General features: G+C 43.3%; 1 long non-coding RNA gene across 1 annotated transcript; it reads left to right on the top strand.

The window, feature by feature from the left end:
• Positions 1–8,930: 8,930 nt before the first annotated feature.
• LOC145529501 (uncharacterized) lies at positions 8,931–14,751 on the top strand. Its single transcript, XR_014071354.1, has 4 exons — positions 8,931–9,229; positions 9,408–9,631; positions 10,669–10,769; positions 14,411–14,751. It is a non-coding gene; the product is annotated as an uncharacterized LOC145529501 (long non-coding RNA).
• The last annotated feature ends 1,399 nt before the right edge of the window (positions 14,752–16,150 follow it).

The raw sequence follows: 16,150 nt of genomic DNA, 5'->3' as shown, positions 1-16,150 counted from the left end.
CTTTCTATCTTAATTTTTAACCCACAAGACATTATCGATTTATACCATTCTTGAAAGTGAAAGTCGCTTAGTCATGTCTGAATCTTTGCCACCTCATAGACTATACAGTCTATGGAATTCTCCAGGCCAGAATACTGGCGTGGGTAGCCTTTCCCTTCTTCAGGGGATCTTCCCAACCCAGGGATCGAACCCAGGTGTCCTGCATTGCAGGTAAATTCTTCACCAGCTGAGCCACAAGGGAAGCCCATACTATTCATTATTATCTATTGCTAACTCTTGGTGCTCTGAACTAAATGACAAATCACCTCAAAACTTAGAGGCTTAGCATAGTAATCATGTATTATTTCTCACCAGTGGGTAGAAAAAGGCGGTGGGTAGGCTGGGCAGTGTTTCTGATGTAGGCCAATTTAAGGAGATCTCAGCTGAGCTCACATATGAATCTGCTGTCAGATGACAAATCAACTTGATGCCGAAAAGATCTATAATAATCTCAATCACTTTTCTATGTGGTTTTTAATCCTAACAGGCTAGCCTAAGCTTTTAACATGACAGTTTAGGGGTCCAAAATAGCTTTTTAAATGGAAGTTAACAACTAGCACAACATAATTTCTGCCTCATCCTGTTGGTTTGGGCATGAATTAGGCCAAGCCCAAATTCAAAGGGTGGAAAAACAGACTCCATCTCTTGATATAAGGAGATGCAAAACCAGATTGCAAAGGGGCATGGAGACCAAGAGAGGAATAGGTGTGGCTATTTTTATAACATTTTTACCACCTTTTCTGATCTTCATTTCCTTTTACCTCTAGATTTTTCCATCTCAGGTCACCTTCATTCTGCCTGAAGCATATCCTTTTGAATTCCCTTTAGTGAGAGTTGACTAGCGGCAAACAATTTTGGTTTTCATTTGACTGAAAGGTCTATATTTAATCTTTATTATGGGACGGTGTTTTCACTGGATGTAGAATTCTAGGGTGATAATTGTTTTCTCTCAACAATTGAAGACATCATCCCACTGTCTCTGGCTTCCATTGCTGTTTTTATGAAATCAGATATTAGTTGATTTCTCCATTGTAGGTAATCTATCTTTTCTCTCTGCTTTTTAAATAGACTTTATTTTTAGAAATAAAATATTTATAAATAAATAAATAAAAATTATAAATAATTTGTTGACTCGTTGAAAAAATTTCTTTCCTCATAAAACTACACTGGTAATTTTGTCAAAAATAATTTGATTGTAGGTTTATTTCTGGACCCTCTTTTCCTTTACAGGGGTTTATTTGTCTATCTTAGTGCCAATATCACTAGTAGGTCTTAAAATCTTGTACTATTAGCTCTCCAACTTAGTTCTTCAATGTTGTTTTGCCCATTCTAAGACCTTCACAGTTCCAAGTAAATTTTAATAATAGTTTGTCAATATCTACACAAAACCCTGCTAGAATTTTTATTGGAGTTGCCTTGAGTCTATAAATCAATTTTAGGAGAATGTACATCTTTATAATATTGATTATTCTAATTTGTGATCATGGTATATTTCTCTATTCAAGTCTTTCATTTCTCTCAACAACTTTTTTTTTTTTTTTTTAATAAATTTATTTATTTTAGTTGGGGGCTAATTACTTTACAATATTGTAATAGTTTTTGCCATACATTGACATGAATCAGCCATGGGTTTACATGTGTTCCCCTTCCTGGACCCCCCACCCACCTCCCTCCCCATCCCATCCTTCTGGATCATCCCATTGCCCCGGCCCTGAGCCCTTGTCACATGCATCAAACATGGAATGGTGTTCTGTTTCACATATGATAATATACATGTTTCAATGCTATTCTCCCAGAACGTCCCACCCTCACCTTCTCCCTCAGAGTCCATAAAATTGTTCCATGCATCTGTGTCTCTTATTCTGTCTCGCATATAGGTCAACAACTTTTTTTATTTCCAACAACGTTTTGTAGTTTTTCATTGGTAGGAGCCTTTTGTAACATTTATTAAATTTATTTCTAGGTAAATTTTTACATTATTGTTAAGTAGAGTTAATTTTTTTTTTTTTGCTGTGCCACACAACTTGAAGGATTTTCTTTCCCTGACCAGGGATTGAACCTGGGCCCTCAGCAGTGAAAGCACCAAGATCTAACCACTGGACCACTAGTGAATTCACTGGAATTAATTACTAAATTTCATTTTCTAATTGTCATTTCCATTAAGTTTTCATTTTCATTTTATTTTTTATTTATAGAAGTTGTATTTGGACCTTGTCTAAATCTGCTTAATCTTTCCTCATTTCCAACATGTTTTTCAAGTTACTCTTTTTTAAAAAAACAATATAGCAATCATAGTTATTTCAGAGTTTTCTTGGTGTATGATATTTCCAGTATTTGAATTCTTGTGGGTCTATTTCTGCAGTCTGTTTTTTTCTCATTTATAGTGCCTCTGTGTGAGGATCGTTTCTTTTTATTGAAAGCTGTGCGTTTCCTGAGATTTTATTTGTGGAAATTCTTTAAGGTCTGAGATAAAGGTAGGTTCCTCTATCAAAGATTTGCACTAGTTCTTGTCACCTATACCATTACCAGTCTCAGATTATCCTAACAAAGTATTGGCTTGAGTGTTGGGGGCGGAGAGTGGCTTGTTGTTTACTATTTAGAATACACAGGTAGTATGAAATAGGGCCTCAAGCTACATGAGGGACAGATTGTGGTCCCAGATGCTCTGTAATGACATTAATTTTCCTTTTTTGCTCAGAACCTAGGGTCTTGCAACTCCCTGATGGTTAAGGTGGTTAATAACTATTTCCAGTTTATACAATCTGGAAGTGTAGGCATTTGGGGTCTCACCTTTATGGGCGAGGGGTCCAGGTGCCCTGGATGGCCCTGATCTCTGTACTTCCTGATTCTCTGTCCTCTGTGAGGCCCAACAACAGAAGCTCAAGTCCACTTGGTTCAACCAATGCCCTCAGAGCCACAGCCAGCGTAGTCCTTCTTTCACTTAGAACTCACTTAGGATTTTGGCCTGAAATCTTACTTTCTTGCCAACTCAGAAATGCACTTAGGAAGGTATATTTTCTCTGCATTTGAAATTTTTCCTTAGGAGGGTCAATCCACTAGTTATCAGGAATGAAACTCCTACTACCTAACATCCTGCAGATACCTTAAAAATCGCTATCCAGTTATCTCTTATCTGTTAGAACAGAATACAGTCATAACTGTTATAGAGCTCACAGGGTTTCAAACAAAATTGTTTTGCAATACAGGACGTGAACAACCAGCTTGTGGCAGCCTCTCTACTGCTTCTTAAACATTCAAAATTATGTTCACAGTCTGTCTCTCCACTCGCCTCTGTCAAGCTGGTTCCCCCAAATGCTTGGGTTACTTTTAAGAAAATGTTTTGTTTTCTGTTTTGTATTGTTTTGTTTTCAATTGGACCTTCATTATGAAAGTCTACTTTTAAACACACTACTGACAAAGAATTGCCCCATGGAAACTTTCTCTTCTTTGAAAATTTTATTTTTTTATTTAGATTAATTCAATAAATGCCCCACAGATACTGGAAAACAGAAGTGGACTCTCTTTTACTCATGTGAATTTGTGAGTGTGTATGTGTGTGTATATTTAATCCTGGTGGTTAACCTTTGCTTATTTTTGACTGTTTGATCTCTCTTCTGCTTTCCCTCTTTCCCCAGAGACACATCTTCTGGCCTTGACCAGGTTCCTTACCTCATCAGAGAAGCAAAAATTAATGCCAATTTCCTGGCCCTTGTGGGTTAGGGCTGGGGGCTTGCAGGCTGGAGCTGTCTTCCCTCTGGCCATGAGAAGCAGTCCCAAGCTGCAGACTGTGACTCCCTTTACACCCATCCTGCCCTCAGACAGCTGGACGTTAAGCAGTCCTCCAGCTTCCCTCTCCGCGACTCAGCCTCCAGCTGACTGATAACTAGGTTCTTCCTCGTTCCCAAGTCTAGGCCGCTGCACTGGTGCCCTGTATTGCCCACAACCTCCGTCTGGCCCAAACTTCTTTTTATAACCCCCCCTTCTAAGACTGGAATCTCTGGCCAAAACCAAGCTCAGTGGACGAGTGTTTTCTCCGTGTAGATGGACGTTCTAATGTGGTTGTCTATGCTTTTCAGGTACCTGTTGCTGCTTTCTATTTGTCCTGGAAACATCTAGCTCCTTACAGCATCTCTGGAACTGACTGCTTACCCAAGGTCATGTTCTTTTCTTGGTTGCTGCCTGCCCCCACTAGACTCAGTGCCTCACAAAGGTCACAGAATCTTCCTCTGGGTTGGTCTGCCCTATCCAGTTGCATTATCTCAGGGAGAGCCTAGCTTTTCCCCTTGATCAGCCAGGAAGATTCCCTGTGGCCAAGACAAATTGAAGGTTTTCAATAGGCTGCCACGGCCCTTTCCCCTTGGATCAAATTTCCCTTTAATCACAACACAGCCCCTTCCCCTTGGATCAAATTTCCCTTTAATCACATGTTGTTAAAAAGTATTGTGCAAAGAGAAAAAAAGCCAGAAGACATGGAACACATGCCCATGTGGCCTTTTAGTAGGAGATCTGCACAAGTTTAATTTTATACACATACGCAAATTCACTTGCACATTTAAAACTATACATTAAAAAAAAGCACCCACATTCAATGAGATAATTAAACAGAAACACAGAAGTGCTGGGAAGAGCTTGCTAAGCTAAGTCGCTTCAGTTGTGTCCGACTCTGTGTGACCCCATAGACGGCAGCCCAGCAGTCAAGAAACAAGCAAGGGTAACTTCCAAGGCTAAGTATGCACTAATGCTCTCTCTGTCTGTCTCTGCCTCTCTCTGTCTCTTTCTTTCTCTCTCTCACACACACAGGTTCACAAGCACAAAATGCAGAGTACTTTCTTCTGTTTTCCAGTATCAAAGAGACATTTATAAAATTGATCATAAATTAAGAAACCTCAACAATTCCTTCAAAGCAGAAATAGTAGAGGATAAATGCTTGTGTCTCTGGTGTGTTTAAAGTTGGGCATTTGTAACAAAAGTTCAAGTGAAAACAAAACAAAATATTCAAAACACGTACAAAAATTTCCTAAGAAACCCAAGTATTTGGAGACATCAGCTTGAAAGCGGGAAGAGGAGAGACAGCCTGTGAACACGTTCCCACAGTTGGAAAAGGGGAAATAATGCCAGAAGCTGAATTTCTCTTGGACTGTATTGCCAATAGCTTTTATTTGAATTCTCTTCGATACTGATAACAATGAAAATGATTTTAGTGCCAGAAAAAACTGACAGTTTAAGTTTATGCAATGGGTGGGGAGGTGAGGAGTGAGAAGGTTGGGGGCAGAGTGGACAGTGAACATTCCAGAGGATCAGGTCTCTGGACAGGTCAGGATCCAAGTTAGCACTTATAGGCAAGCAGGTGCCCCACAGTCTCTAAGGCAACCTCCACCCACCCAAGTCAGCAAGCACCAGCCTTCCTTACATAACTCCTTCCTACCTACAGGGGAAGGAAGGGCAAAGGATCTCATTCATCTAATTATAGTGTCTTGGCCACAAACAACCTCTAAAAATTCTCTGGGCCCAACAGAGATGCTGACTGTCTCCTGATGGTATTTTGCAAAGGAAATGGGTGAACATACAGAGCCATTAAGTTACCTAAACTGGAAAAACTAGGATGAAGGAAGGGAAGGCTTAGCCAGTTTGAAATTCCCTGCCCTTTAGTTTGGATGCCCTGTATTTCCAGTTCCATCTGAATATTTCACTTTTTAAGCCAAACCAACAGGATCTAGGCAGCCATGGTGGTCACAACTAGGCTGAAATTTCCCAGAGGTCCTGAACCTCCCCCTGGTGTCTCTTAGCATTCCCTTGAGTGCCAAATGGCATGTTAAAGACATAATCACACCCCTATCCAGATGGCAGGAGGTTAGATTCGATCTCATTAAACAAGAGTAGGTTGTTCTGTTCCTAGCTCTTCGGCAGGAGACTTGACATATGGCCCGGTCCCTGTCATTCAATAGCTGTGTGACCCTTCTCTGGACCTGTTTTCATATTTGGGGAAAGAGTTAAAGTTGCTTTCTAAAATCTTGATCCCCTATATCTGTGCCCAGCAAGGAGGAACATTGCCTCCTAAAGCCTCATGGTGGTTGAGATTCTTAGGGTTATAAGAAAGAAACCAAATTCAAAGGCATTAAGCACAAAAAGAAAAAAATTGGCTGTCATAGCTGAAGAGGATAAGGGCAGATGATGTCGTTAGTTCTCAGGCTTTCTTTCTCCATCTCTCATCTCTGCCTTTCTCTGCCTAGTCCTTATTCTCTCTTTCAGACATACTCTTGCATGTGTTGGGGTAGAGAGGTGGCTACCTGACACCTGACAGTCATTCTGAAACAAAATCTCAGGGACAGACTCTGGCTGGCCCAGCTGGGGTCAGGTGCCCATTGTTTGAGTCCTTTGGGTCAGGGTTTCTCAATAGAGAAGCTGTTGAATACGCCAATTCTTTGCTCTGAAGAACTGTTCAGGGCATTTCTAGTATTCAGGGTCCCTGGTCACTAAATGCCAAAGTGATTCCCAGACAACAACAATCAACTGCACCCCTCCGCTTCCAAGGCCAGGGCTGTGGGGTGCAGTACTGCCTTCGGTGGAGAACCACTGCCTTGTGCCAATTGCTGAAGCCAGGGGCTCGGGGCATGTTGATGGGTGCCCTTGCCACCTGCCCTTTCCTGTGGTAGAGATCAGGATGGATGGGCCACTGGATTTGGCAACCCTGCCAGACCCATCACAAAGCACCAGTGGTTGGGAAGGAGTCATTTCCCAAAGGAACTATCACCAGGTTCCTATTACCAGAAGGATGCTGTACAGACAAAGACCCATTGCTGCTGATTGCAAGCCTCTGCCCCCATCTTTCAGGGGAAATGTGAGTGCTACCAAAGGGAAGAATTATCAGCCCCCTTTTGCCAAGCCAGGCCTCTGCCACTCCACATCCTAAAATCTCAGGACTCCAGCTCAAAACCAATCCCTCTTCACCTGTCATGGGGGCCTTCCTGGTCCCTTGAGTTTTTGACTCCTCCACATGCTCCCTGGACTTTGGCCCCAAGTGGTCAAGGTTCCTTATGTTCCCAGTCAGCACCAACAGTCACCTGGACCGAACATGCTGGACCGAGAGAAAGCCAGGAGGGAGGTCCCGTGGACTAATTACACCCGAGCAAGTGCCGTTTCCCTTGGGTGAGCCTATCAGAACCAGGCCATGTGGTGTTCCCAGGGCCCTGGCCACCTTCAGATTTCTAAGAAAGAGGGAAGGAGGAGCCCCAATGTCTTCATGGCTCCACAGCTGGGCTGAGGGATGAGGGATGTGGCTGCAGGAGCCAGACTCTGGGAAGCATCTCACATGAATCAAAAGCAAAGGCTAGGACACATTTTTAGGAGAGATTTCAGAGAACACTGCTCAGGTTGGGGCAGACCATGCCAGGATCTCTAGCTCTCCCTCCCCCTACCCCGGGGCTTCCCCCTAAAGGACAGTTCTTGACTCCACTTTCAGACTCCAAAATATAACTCAAACTTCTTCCTCATTTCCAGTAAGATAGTTGAGACAGTGTGGTACTTTCCAAAGAAATTTAACTGTGAAGCTGCTGCTGCTGCTGCTGCTAAGTCGCTTCAGTCCTGTCCAACTCTGTGCGACCCCATAGACGGCAGCCCACCAGGCTCCGCCGTCCCTGGGATTCTCCAGGCAAGAGTACTGGAGTGGGTTGCCATTTCCTTCTCCAATGCATGGAAGTGAAAAGTGAAAGTGAAGTCGCTCAGTCGTGTCTGACTCTTCGCAACCCCATGGATTTTCCAGGCAAGAGTACTGGAGCGGGTTGCCATTGCCTTCTCCACTGTGAAGCTAAATGAAATGAAAGAATAAAATGTCATATATCCACCAAGCTTATAGAAATCTATGTGTCTCAGCTTCTGGAAGGTTCTGCTCCACACTCTATTTGAGTTCCTTTTATGCACGCTGCTGCTGCTGCTGCTAAGTCGCTTCAGTCGTGTCCGACTCTGTGCGACCCCATAGATGGCAGCCCACAAGGCCCCCCATCCCTGGGATTCTCCAGGCAAGAACAGTGGAGTGGGTTGCCATTTCCTTCTCCAGTGCATGAAAGGGAAAAGTGAAAGTGAAGTCGCTCAGTCGTATCCGACTCTTAGCGACCCCATGGACTGTAGCCTACCAGGCTCCTCCGTCCATGGGATTTTCCAGGCAAGAGTACTGGAGTGGGGTGCCATTGCCTTATGACTCCATAGTATTTCTGAGGTGAATTTCTTCCTTCCAACCAAAGCCATTGTGGGGTCAGGCCTCCTGGATGGTTCTTATGGGACGGGTTGAGTGGAAGAAGGGCAGTTACTCCTGGAAGGGTGAGACTTCAGCATAAGATCTTTCCACTCAACTGTGCTTTCCTTTCTCAAACACAGGTAGGTCACCTCCTCTGAGACTAGCTCTTTTTTCCTCCTAAGAGCCCATAGTATCGTGAGGACTATACACAATTAATACCTATCACAGTGTCATAACTCCACTAGAGCTGACCACCTCCTAGTCCCCTCATCATAATGTTTCATCAAAAGAAACAATGGTGTGATTTCCCCTCAAACACAAAAAAAACCATTTAAGTTTTTGTTGACAAATGTTAAATGGTGCCAGAAAGATTATGGTGAAATCTGTACATGTGCCACCTTCCTTCTGAGAGGCCCTCTATCCATTCTAACCTATGTCCAGTTAGTCTCCTCCCACGTCTCCGGCCACCCAGATCTCTATCCCCAAAACCTTGCAAATCTGGCAGGCAAATGTGGACCAGATCTTGGCAGGCTGCCAGAGGTTGCAGGAGGGAGAGTTTGCTCTTTTTGCATCACCATGATGCAACAGTACAACTGTGGTGGTGGACACTTGTACTGTAAGTGTAAGAGGAATCTTACCACTGCTCTCTCTGTCCATCCCCAAGCATTATTGCTCCCCTCCCCCCACCCCACCCCCTGCCGGGGTCTATCCCACATCTTTTCACTTTGACTCAATTTACAGCTCTTCCTGGACAACCTCAAATGTTCTCCCGCCTGCCACCCACCCGTGGCATGGATGTGCAGCTGACTCCCAAAGCCCTGTTTCCCCAGGAAATCAGCCTCCTAAGTGCCCAGGTTCTTCTAGTATGTAAACTACTCCTCAGGGTAACCTAGAGCTTGAGATGGACCTGTGGTCGCCAACAAAGCTCTCTTTAGGGCAGCAAAACCATGACTTTTATAAGTAGGTTATTGATGATGTAACTTGGAAATTACCCTGTGTCTTATTTGTTTGCTCTTGGTCTCTCCTCCCTACCCAGCAAATTTTGGCCTGGGATAGGGGTGGGGTGGACAGTGAATAGCCCTTTTGTGTTTCAGACCAGATTGGGCATCTCCAAAGTATTTATTTTTGAAATTTCCAGGCCCATCAAAAGGTTTGGTTGGATTCCCTAAGGAACAGAACCTTGGATTTACTGGGACATGTGTCCCCCCACCCTGTGGCCAAGGAGTGGTATATTCTAATTGGTCAAGGCCTAGGATTACTGCTCATCCCTGACCCAATCATAGTGGCAACTGCCTGGGATTACAGTAATTGTTAAGGTCAGTCATGGACACTCAAACGCCTAGAGTCCATCCAAACCACAAGGTAATCCCACCGTGGACTTTCACAAGATAGTATTTACCACTCGCTCCTGGGAACACACACTTATATTTTGTAATTCTAGCTTCTTGACCAAGTAATGTTCAATTCTGTTTCAATTTTTAAAAATCTTTGTCTGAGCCAGTGGATTGACTTCACTACTCACTAACGGTTCGTGGCCCACGGCTTGAGAAATGCCAGTCTTAAGGCTTGCAGAAACTGCTTGCATTGTTTAAATGGCTATTAAACGTGTCATAAATTCTCCAGGAATTTAAGAGGGAAATGTGTAGGGAAGTGGAAGTTGGGTTAATAGAGTGTACAAGGTCATTAAGTGGAAAGGGGTGGTACTTGCCACTTGTGAAAAGACCTTGAGAGAAGACACTTTTGAGCTCTAAGGTGGGACTCCAGCTTCAAGTAGTGAGACAGTCCACCAGGACTATTCCCCTGATTAGATTGGACTTGGGCGACAAGGGACTCTCCTGGAGTGGCAGTATGCTCATGCCATACAGCCGGGTGCCCTGAGATGTTTTGTTCTGTGATTTTTGTTACCCAGAACCCACTCCAACTAGACTAGACTTCTTCAATCCTTTGGAGAGCACAGGGAGCACACAGGTGCTTTTTGGTTATGCTAGGGCCAGGCTGGTCTGAGCACCTACTGTGCGCCGGATAGTGTCTGTGTGTGTGGAGGATGTGCGGGAGGAGTGAGGACAAACAGGGCATGTACCCATTTATGCAAAGTGAAATGACATACGCAAGTAAATAATATTTTTTCAGAATAGTGATAAAGACAATATTCGGAATAGCAGCTGAAATTGAGAGAGAAAGCTACAGGGAAGAGACATAGATGGTCTTTTTACAGTTAACAGCAATATTTTATTTCCTAATCTAAGTGGTGGATTCGTGGCTGGTTGTTTTTGTTATTAATATTTATTAAACATTAATGATGCAATGTAGACACATTGTCTGTATACACATACACACACCTATTGGTATGCATGACAAAAAATATAGTAAGCTATGAACTCTGCTTAATGACCTCACAGATTTGAGCAGAAGACAACTATAATCACAACGAATATACATCACAATGAAATCATAAGAAATATAAAGAAGCGATCCATTCTGGCTAAACATATGAACTTGGGTAAGTTACTTTATTTCTTGAAGCTTCAGGCTTTTCAGATACATTTTAGATGGACAAATAGATGCCAGAGAGATAAACAGATAACAAGACAAATGACAGATATATATATATATATATATATATACACACACACACATATATATATATATACACATACATACACACACATATATATTAGGTTTATTGTGACAGTCAGTTGATATGTGATGCATGAAAAAAATCTCTGACAAACTGTGAAACTGTAAAAAATGTGAGATAATATTTTCATTTTGGGCATATTTGCAACTGTCTATTTCTTATTCTGTGAAGGCGCTACCCCACAGTTTTGTACCCGAGTGGTAGTCTGAAGGAAGCAGGTTGTAAGTAACTGTAAATTATTCTCAATCTAACATATTTTGTGTCTAGCACAATGAAGAAGCAAATAAAGATGACATCGGCTACCACTGAATAGCTTGCAATTATCAGAACAAGGATTTGGAGTTTAAGAGCTCCGTGGAGGCCCAGGACTAGCAGGCTTTTAGGGGGAAGGGGGCAGAGCTGAGAGGAGAGTGCTGCACTTCACCTTCCCTGGGGGCTCTTTCGGTCCAGTCGGCAGATTCCCGCCACCATGACCACACTGGGCCCTGACAGGTGCTATTTCTCCCCGGGTCTCTGGCCCGAACGTGGACACAAATCCCTCCCCCAACTCTCCTCGGCCTCAGAAAGCTCAGGGACACTCTGGCTTCCAATACTGCCAGAGTAGGCTCTCTTTCAGGAGTGCTGGTCCTCTACTGCATGTCACACCTAACACCAGACAAACGACCAGGCCAGCTCTGCAGGCTCCTACTCCAGGTCCTGACTTCTGGCTCCTTGCCATCTCCTTTCCACCTTAAGGTCTCGGAGGCCTGTTCTCCAGAATAAGGTTAGAATTTGTTATTAAGACTTAAGAGTTCGGGTTCAAGGACCCCACAGACAAACTGATACCTAAAATGAGGCTCTGAAGTTTCTCTCTCTTGGGATAGAATATGTCTCAGAGCTCGGGGAAGATTGAGACCCCAGGTTAGAATCAGTTCATTTATCAGCCCAAGTCCCAACTGGACAGGAGGCATACTCAATGGGGTCATTTGAGGGGAGTTTAAAAAAGGGTTATTTTTCAAAGGCATGGCAGGTATGGAGAAACCATGAGGGAGAATATAGAACCCCAGGGGCTCACAGATGCACTGGTAACAGAAGGTGCTGTCATCAGTCCAGGCTGAATAGGGGAGGGGAGCAGAGCTGCTGGTTGGTGCCTAGAGAGTTGTGTGCAGAGAGCTACTTGACAGGAGCTGAGCTTTTCAACAGAGGGAGGCAGCCAGACCTGGATAAGCCACAGACATGGAACCCGGAAAATAAGTACCCTGAGCTCACTCTCCTCCCTTCCTCCCATCGCCAGTTGGCCAAACCTAACTGGGCACCACAGGGCAAGAGAACCCTACTGCTGTGTTCCAGATGGATCAGGTTGCAGGGCACAGAGCCAGGTGGGTCTGATGGAACAACTGGCTCACACAGCCTCATTGTGAAACTGGGGGGGCAGCTCAATGGGGGCCAGTATTGAGCAACAGGGCCCAACAGTCATGGTGGGGGAACCCAGAGGGTACCAGAGGACAAAAGCACAATCAAGGAGGTGATTCAGAAAGACTACCTTTGGACCACAGGAACTCAGAGACAGAAAGGCCATTGGGAGGTGAGGGCACATCCTTGGTAGCTGAATTCAAGTGTCCCGTGATTAAACCACAACGATGTCACATCTTTGCAGAGAAAATTTTGGCATGCAAGAATCAAATTCATTTAGCAATTTCACTCGACGCGGCAGGCTGAAATTTCCCGACAACTGCTTTCAAGGACATTTAGAAGCAAATTTGTAGCAGACACTCCCTTATAAGCATCTTTGAGTGACATAATGGAAAGATCTTTGTGCAACGATTCAGAAGACCTCAGGGTTAGGCTTCACTCTGCCTCTAACACACTGGGTCCTTTAAATCACCCTCTTCCCCTCTCTGGGCTTCAGTTTCCTTCTTTGGAATGTGAGAGGGTTGGCTATGATTTCTACGATCCTTTCTGATTCTGGCATGCTAAGATTTTCATAGAAACTATATGATCAGAACAAGTTTTGACACGCTGGTCTTGGCAGTAATTTTTTTTTTGATAGGAAACCAAAAGCTCATGCAACAAGAACAAAAATAAACAAGTGGGACAACATCAAACTGAACAGCTTCTGCACAATAAAGGAAACAGTCAACAAATTGTAAAAGTAACCTATGCAATAGGAGAAAATATTTGCAAACTATATATCTGGTAAGGGGTGAATACCCACAATATAAGGAACTCACACAACTCAATAGAAAAACAGAAACAATCTGGTTTTAAAAATGGGCAAAGAACCTTAGTAGAAAATTTTCCAAAGAAGATATACAAACAGCCAATAGGTACATGAAAAGATGCTCAACATCACTAATCATCAGAGAAATGCAAATCAAAACCACAGTAAGACTTCACACCTGTTAGAATGGCTGCCATCAAAAAGACAAGAGATAATTAGTATTGGAGATAATGTAAAGAAAATGGAACTTTTGTATGCCATTGGTGGGAATGTAAATTGGTCTTTATGGAAAATGGTATGGAGATTCCTCAAAAAATTAAAAATAGAATTACCATATGATTTAGCAATCTCTCTTACGGGTATATATCCAAAGGAAATGAAATCAGTACCTTGAAGAGATGTCTACATTTCCATGTTCATTGCAGCATTATTCACAATAGCCAAGATATGGAAACAACCTGTGTCTTTCAACAAATGAATGGATAAAGAAATTATATATATATATATATAAAATCCAGTCTTTAAAAAGTAGGAGCTCTGCCATGTACAACAACATAGATGGACTTAGCTGACATTATGCTAGGTGAAAAAAGCCAGAGACAGCAAGACAAATGCAGTATGATCTCACTCATATGTGGAATCTAAAAATGTCAAATTCATAGAAGCAGAAAGCAGAATATGGTTACCAGGGGTAGGAAGGTGGGAGAATATTAGTCAAGGGGTACAAAGTTACAATTAGTAGAATGAATGCATTCTAGAAATCTAATGTATCTCAGGATGACTACAGTTTATGATACTGTTTTGTATACTGGAAACTTGCTAAGAGAATAGATCTCAGGTACTCACACCACACACACACACACACACACACACGCACACACACACACACGCACACACACACAAATGGTAACCATGTGGAGAGATGGATACATTAATTAGATTGACTAGTAATCATTTTACTATGTATATGTACATCAAAACAAGTTGTTTTTTTTTTTTTTCTGTTCGGCTATACCATGCGGCATGTAGGATCTTAATAGTTCCCAAATCAGGGATTGAATCTGGGCCTCGGCAGTGAAAGCACTGAGTCCTCACCAGTGGACCACCAGGGAACTCCCCACACATGTGCATTTTAAATACTTAGAATTTTTATGTTTGTTTTTTTTTTAATGTATGTGAAAAGGAGAACCAGTCATGGGACATATCAGCACAGCCAACTTTGTGGTTACTGTGATTCCATTTTGTAAGTTACAAAATTGTTTCTTTGAAATGTCTTTAAAATTACTCCATTCCTCTGATGCAGCAATTGCTCCATTTCTCTGATGTAGCAAAGAGGCAAGACAGAATACTTGGTTTCCAGTGGATTCATGCCCAAGAAAGCAAACCCAAATGTACTGCTCCTAAAAAGAATCCAGACTGCCACACTTCCTATTTATTTGGCTTTGGAGACTTGGACCAAGCAGAACTGAGGAAGACGTGCTACACCGCACTGAGTCATCACCTGCAATGGCAGCCACCTCCCAGAGCCTCCTGCGGGCCGGGCCGGGCTGCAGGGCAGGCCTCCTCTCAACTTCCCCTTCAGAATCTTTCTTCACGGAGTAAGACCCCTGCGCTCACTTCCTCATTACAATTCCTGCCCACAAAGTTCATTTCTCTGGTCTCACTTAGAAAACAAAACCAGCGTCTGAATGTGTACTCTTTCTTTGGTTCCTGGCATTAAATGTGACTTCCTATAAGAGGGATTTGTTGTTTTCCCCTCCGTCTACCAACTCCTTTCTTAAGGGACAGCACACTCACCTTCTTCCTTTACAGATCTGTTCCTCCCTTGCTACAGCCAAGTGGTGGATTTAGAGAGGCTGCCAGTCACTGATTCTTGACCCCTGGCCACAAGAAAGGTAATCATTTTACTATGCATATGTACATCAAAACAAGTACTTTTTTTTTAACGAGAGGTCAATGTCCAACGATGTTAGGATGTTAGGATGTCAGAGGGGGTTGGCTATGTGCTACCCAAAAGTATGCTTCTGTCGAAGCTGAGCTGTTTGAAAGCAGAAGAGAACAGCAGGCAGATAAAAGAGAGGCCGTTCTCCTTGCAGCGAGATTCTCAGTGTGCAGAGAGCGTGATGATCTTCCTCTTTAAATTATTTCAACAGCAGGAATCTGTGGCCGGGAAGAGGGATACCCTGGGGGAGCTGGGGTAAGAGGGAGAATCTCATCCCAAAGCCACATCGACTAGAAAACAGCCCAGGGCCTGTGGGGACCTTTGTCATCGCTCGGAGCTCCAAGGAAGCTCAGGCCAAGGGGCCGAGTCCCCAGAAAATGGACCCTCTTCTAGGCCTGTGGTGAATAGCAGAGGCTATTGCACTCTGGGGTCCAGGTTGCCATTGCTCAGTGGAATTCTCCCAAGTCCCCCAAGAAGTAGGACCTATGCAAGGACAGAAGGAATCTGTTCCTCTGCCAGAGAAATGAGTTTTTGCTGTCCCTATGCAGAAGGATGGAATGTAGGCACTTGGCAAATGACAACTAATTGGAATTGTTCCCCCTTCCCTCTTTTAAATAGAATTTTGCAAAATATATGGAATGGTTCACTGTACCATTTAATTACAGGTGGCAAGAGCATGAGTGTGGCCAACTAGAACCTGATCAAACTATTGCTTTTTCAATTATTCAACACATATTGACTGAGCACTTACTAGTGACAGATAGTCTTCTAGACCCTGAGGATATGATAATGAAGAAAACAAACAACCAAAACCAAATCGCATGCCCTTATCTTCCTTTCCAGATCAGGAATAGTACCACCAACCAGGCACCCAGCCAGGCTCAAATCCCAGCAATCATTCTCTCATAACTGAGACCTTTCAGCAAAGCTCCACCTAAATCCATCCCAAATCTGCCCACTTCTCACACTCTCCAGTGCTTCAGCCCTCACCCAGGACATCATTACCAATCAGCTAAATTACAGCAACAGTTCATTAACTGGTCCATTTGCTTCCAGAGTCCATTCAGCATACATAAGTCACGGTGGTCTTTCCAAACAAAA

Source organism: Giraffa tippelskirchi, chromosome 1 (genome assembly GCF_054371585.1).
Source record: "Giraffa tippelskirchi isolate mGirTip1 chromosome 1, T2T-mGirTip1v1.2.pri, whole genome shotgun sequence".
Classification (NCBI taxonomy): domain Eukaryota; kingdom Metazoa; phylum Chordata; class Mammalia; order Artiodactyla; family Giraffidae; genus Giraffa; species Giraffa tippelskirchi.
Note: the sequence above shows the minus strand (reverse complement) of the source record. Positions and strands in the feature narration are given on the sequence as shown.